The sequence below is a fragment of the Marmota marmota genome, unplaced genomic scaffold (assembly GCF_001458135.2).
Source record: "Marmota marmota marmota unplaced genomic scaffold, marMar, whole genome shotgun sequence".
In the NCBI taxonomy this organism is placed as follows: Eukaryota; Metazoa; Chordata; class Mammalia; order Rodentia; family Sciuridae; genus Marmota; species Marmota marmota.
In genome coordinates this window covers 11724512-11730544 of record NW_026000026.1, presented here as the reverse complement: position 1 = coordinate 11730544, position 6033 = coordinate 11724512, and positions in this window count along the sequence as shown.

The window sequence follows — 6033 nt, the reverse complement described above, 5'->3', positions numbered from 1 at the left end:
CCCCCGGTATCTTTTGGTCTTGTTCTTATTTCTCTTAGTTCTTCTGAATATAGAAGAACTTTGGCAAAGGGCTCAACTTTAACTCCTACTTCTATTGTATATATTTTGGAAGACAACATCCGTTTGAACCTTCAAGAGAAAGTCCGTTTGTAAAGGCACTGGGGCCCCATCTACGCCACGTGGGAGGTGCCTGCCATAGTGGGTTCTAAGTGGAGAGATGAGGTCAGAGCAAGGTGCTGTCCGAAGCCAGGTTCTAGGAAGGGGAGCCCCCCAAACCCACGGGCCAGAAAAGTAAGGCTGATGGGAGAGAGCAAAAGAAACGGGTGGGGCAATGTCACCAGAAGGGTGTCGATTTTGGACCAACACAGGCTGAAGTCCTGCACACTTCATTTGCCTGTGACAGGTGTTTTCACATCTCTGAGCTTTAAGTTATTTTATGTGTAAATAAGAAATAGTTGGTTGCGAGGATTAAATGAGACCCGTGAAGTGCCCGGAACACAGTAGGAGTGCCACAAAGGGCCTACCACCATGACTAAAATTGGAAGCCTTAACTCAGCACCGCAGCAAGTCAGTCCCCAGGAGGATCTTCCGAGTGGCATGCGGAAGGGAGGAGGCTGAGATGGAGCGGGATAGGCTGAGGAGCAGGAGTGGAGACGTCTGAGGTATTTCTTGCAGGAAGGCAGACGCTCACTGCGTATTCTATGACCTGAAAACTGTTTTCAGAAATCGCTAGGTCCACAAAAATGCTAATTGAGCAGAGTATTTGCATTGGCCCTGTCTGCATTCATCAATGCCAGTGCCCTCCCTTCCTAGACGGCTCCTATCTCTTTTGACTGTTCCTTGATCTATTGATCAACAAATGCTAGAGACTGTCTGTAGCTAGCAGTTTCCTCCTGACCGAAACCCACCAAACAAAGCTGAAGGAAACCAAGAGCTTGTACGTAGGATCTCACTGATCCCTGATTGCTTCTGGGGGACCTTGGGTCCCAGGTTTGGCTGGACTTTCATTAGCTAGTTATCTTCTATTATGTTCTTCTCCTACCCCCCCCCCCATTAAGCTTGTTTCCTACTTCGGGTTTCTGGCCACCTGGATAATGTCATGTTTTCTTTTAGGCTCCACTTTTAGCTAGTTACTGCTTTAAATTTTGACATCAACATTTTCGTCTAAGAGTGACAAATTACCCTTACCATGGGTACTGACTGTGAGGTACCTGGTGTGCAGAGGTGGCGACACTCCCTTTTCCTGGATGTTTCACGTGGAGTGGTTGAAGGGTAATGGCACTCCCACCTTGCCTCTGATGAGGTGCTGGACATTAGGGATCCACCTTCCCCAGGTAGACCACTTATCCTGTGGATGGTGGTGGCCACTGGGCACGGTGAGATCCCCAGACTGGTAGACCTAACGATGGTGAGAGGTGTTGAGGGCTTGTGACACCTGCTTGCATTCAGAGCTTGGGAGCTACGGCATTGAACTCGCTCTCTGAATGATCTTCTTTGGAAGAGGGGGGTGGGATTTAAGAAGCTATAACATGGACCTGATTTCAATGTGCATTTCAAACATCTTGCAATCAAATATGGCTTTTTTGCTATCCCCCATCTTTCTGATAGAAACTAGCTCCTTTGTGGATTTGACCCTGAAGTTCTCCGTCAGCTTTGCAGACTACCATGCAAGAGTCACCTGGGAATCTTGACAGACGCAGACCCCGGGGTGGAGGTCTAGGTGGGGCTGGATTCTGTGTTTCCAATGAGCTCCTGGTGATGGCCATGCTGCTGCCCTTGACCTCAGAGGATGTGACTCAGTTGGGTAAAGAGTGTGTGTGTGTGTGTGTGTGTGTGTACAAGAGAGATTGTATTCAGAAGGATCCATGACACCAGTGGCTGCTGGATGGCCAGAGTGTGTGTTTAAAGTTCCTGCGAAGGAAGAAGACTTTCTGCATAGTTTCAAGCCCAATTATTGATATTTATAAAGAGAAAATTCATTATTATACGTCTGGGAGGCTTTTACTTCCCATGAAGGTGCCTCAAGAACATACATTTTGACTTTCCAAGAACTGGGGCTTCCTGGAACAGGGAGTGGTGAGGGACTCCTAGAGGTCATTGGTCTGGCCATTCCTAGGGAGTCAGAGACACCCACAAACAGCTGCCCTCTGCTCAGGGTCTGGGGTGAGGGAAGCGGGTTCCCCCTCTGCTCCTGCTCCCTCTCCACCTCTTACTGTTTTTCTATTTTTTTTCCTGTTTAATGTTTGTTGTCAAAGTGTAATCAATAAGAGGAGAAAATGTAGGGAAATGAATGCAGAGCGGCTAGTGATTTCCATATTACTACTTTTTAATCTTCATGACGAGGAAAAAATGACTTAAAATGGCCTGTCCACCCAGTAGAATATTTTCATGCTTTTTTTCCCATAAATTTCCAATCAAAAAGGAGATGGAAAAGCAAGAAGCAGCCAAGGGACCACTTTGGGATGGGAGGTGACGAAGCAGGTGACAGTGATGAAGGCAAGTGAAAACCTGGAAACAGATATGGAGGGTGTGGAGGGCTGCTCAGCTGCAGGGCTGTGCTCTCCTGGCTGGGTTGGAGCACAGGAGAGCCGCTGGCTCCACCGGCCCAGCAGTGGTAAGGACACATTTGCTCTGGATGCTCAGGTTGGAAAACACCTCCCAGCCCTGACTTGTGCAGTGAATCCTCTCCATCTCTCTCCTGTGTCTGCAGAGCACCGTCTCCACCGGACCATTAATTACCCCATTTCTCCAAGAACGACGGCCAATCTGGATGATTCCACTCTCGGGATGGAGTTGGGGGTTGGATAATTTTCTGTTTTCCTCTGTGAATTGTGAGAGTCTATTTTCTCCCCAGTTTCTTTTCCTTAGCTATTTAAAAATATATAAACAGTCACGAGTGTTCCTTTTAAAATAACCCAGCTCTTACTTTGAGTGCTAGCATTTTTAACTCCACCATGAAAAACCACCATGATTTTTCCCCCACCGCAATGTACAAAGAAAAAGGAAGCAAATGCTAACATGAGAAGAACTCGATCAGAAAAGTAGTGTGCAAGGATAAAAAAAAAAACAAAAAAACAAATTCAACAACAAGATGAGCAAGAAAATGAATGGTAAACTTCGCTGATACCTGACATGACGATTCTGTGGAAAAGAGTCAGTGATTTGGGTTGGGTTGAAGTGTTTTTCTTCTTTTCCTCTAAGTGTCAAGGTCAATTCCCGGCAGGTGAATGGGTACTGCTTCACCTGCAGAGACCTGGCTCCTCTTAATGAAGGGGGCTTTCTGAACCCCTCTGCCTCGGGGAGTGCCCTGCATCCTGCTTCTGCATTTCTTGGCTGGGATCATGGGAAGGGAGAATGTTCTCCAAATAGTCTGGTAACTTCTCTCCAGGGAGAGGAAAGCCCCAGGTATCAGTAATTCAGGGAAGCCCCTCCTGCTAGCTCTGCCTTGGAGGGAGCCTCAGAATAGGCCCCGTGGGAGTAGGGCGGGACTTCCAGATTCAGGGGCCACATCAGAGGAGCCTGAGGCCGGTCTTGGGGGAGACAGGACTGTGCCCTTTTTTTGCTTCTTGCGAGATGATAAGACAATATTTTATAAGTACCCATAAGGGGAAATGTGCAGTCCTTAAGAGCCATTAAAAAGTCCTGTTTAGCAAGATTTCCCTTTCTCTGATTGAATTGGTTGTTAAAAGTAAAAGATAAACTACCAAGGCCTCCTTCACTACTAGGTGTGGGTGCAGTACCCCGAGTTGATATTGAACAAGTCAGAAGATCATCTGTGACCTTTGAGAGTTAGAGGTCAATACTGTTAGGGAGAAAAAAAGTGATAGGCCCTCCTTCGGGGCTTGGGTACATCTACTTTTTACTGAAGAAGCACTCATACATGCATCCTCACCTACGCTTTGCCCCACCCCCTGCAAGCCTCAATCTTGCTTTTGCATCATCCCAGTGTGTTTCAAAGCTCTTGGCGTATGCCTCTCCGCTTTGTGGGTGGAAGCTCCTGCAATCTGAAAGCGGAGCTGAGTGTTAGCCTTTATGGCGCTCAGTGATCGAGTGTTTAAAAACAACCACCAGCTGCAAGCGACCTCCTCACTGCTTATATCACAGTGTTCTTTCAGAGTCAAACTTTGTGAAAATGATGAATGATACAGGACTTGTATGTACAGTTGGAGGAGTTGTACACTGCACTCTTCTACTATTATAGACTTCAGAAAATTTTGTATATTTGTTATCACACTTTTCCAGCAGAAAGCATCAAATAACATAGATTTCTTATGGCTGCCCTCCATCAGATGGAAGAATTTTTAGCAAAGAGGTGCCTTGCCTAACTTGAACAAAATTCCTTTGGGGTTTGTGGTATGATGGCAGGAAGGGAGAGGTCTGCCTCCTGAATCCTGTTTGAAGAACGTCTTTGGTTGTGGGAAATGGGGCATCAGGCCTATAAATGGGGTCTGTGTTGTTGATTTGGTACCTAAGCACCAAAGCACATGAGGAGCCCTGACTCTGGTGAGATCCAGATCACAGGGAGTCCCCTTGACATGTGGAGCTGGAAGGCAAGGAGAAGAGTTTCTCCCTGGGCATCAACTCTTTCAGCACCCAACTTTCCTAAAAGCTTGGCAGGTTAAGTATGGATCTGTGAATGTAGGTTTCCCAGGAAAACAACTCCTTAAAAATCTGTATAACTCTATTTCTTTGTCTGCGACCCCTATTCCCACCTTCCAGTTTGAATTGGCTGGTAGAAAATTTCTCCTCAGCTGTTCTTGCTCCCAGCTCCTTCCCCCTCGGATTTGGACAAGGGTCCTGGGATCTTGGGAACTGGGCCTGGGGGTAGTGCAGTGGCTCATGGGTCCAAGTGCATCATGGAAGAAGTCTTGCAGCCTGTTTGCTTTGGGCCTCACATTTCCCCCGAGGAGAGTGAATCGTGAAGCACCTGTTGGCCAGGTAAGGTGGGAGGGCAGGGACGAGGGGGAAGGAGCCCTGTCATGTGTCTTCCACCCCACTGGCATGCTGCCCGCTCCCCGAGGGGTGTGATGGGTGCCCGCTGTCCTGGCTATAAGTCACGGGCTTGTGCATGCACGTCCTGCTTCCCCGTCCACCTCTGCGCCTTGGGCCCTACTGCTGCCTTGGGCCCTACTGCTGCCTTTCTCACCACGTGCACTTGCTCTTCTTGCATCCTGCACATTGAACAGAAGCAATGAGGGGCTTGGTCACCGTGCAGAGCCTTGCTCTCAGAAGTCCCTGCATGTGAGGCAGCTAAAAGGGCTTCCCTCGGATCCCGGGAGTGTGGCTCAGGAAGAAGAGGACTTGTGTCGGGTCAGAGAGAATAGCTTCCTTTTTCATCTCCCTCAACAGGGTCTGGTCTTCTGCTGCTGGGAGGAAGCTGCAGGGTCAGGCAGGGAGATTCTCCAGGACCCTCCAGGGTCCTCACCAGGAGCTGTGCATCCCTGTGGCTCTGAGGGCTCTCTCAAGCTGCCAGGAGTGAAGGTCACCAGGGCACTCCTTTGTGACCTTGACCAAGTCCACTACTTGCCTTGTCTCCCAAGAGGGCTTGGAAGCTCTTCCGCTGTCTTTAAACATCTCCCTGCATAAGAAGCCCTGGGATACTTGGTTCAGATGTTATATTGTTTGCTGTTCTCAAGATCTAACTCCATAAGACTAGGGTGGGACTCAGGAAACCAGCGTCCTCCCCAGCCCCACAGGGGGTTCTCATATCAGTTGTTTTTATACTGCCATTTGAGAATTATTATTTAAATAAAAATACCTGCTGGGGCTTTGCAAACCATAAAGTGCCACCCTAACTCGAAGAAGATTGTTCTTAATATTATAATTAGGAATGATTGTCTTTTCATTGCCTGTTGTCTTCCTAATGCAGCTTCTAAATTTGAGCCAAATGGACGAGTCTCCAGGTTGGAGGTTGCTCTTTATATTCTCAACTTGAAAAGCCACATCTGCTTGAAGAGTTTTCATGGCGGCTTATATTTTCCTCCTTGTTCTCTGAATTACTAATTTAATTTATACGTGCTTAAAAAATTGCCC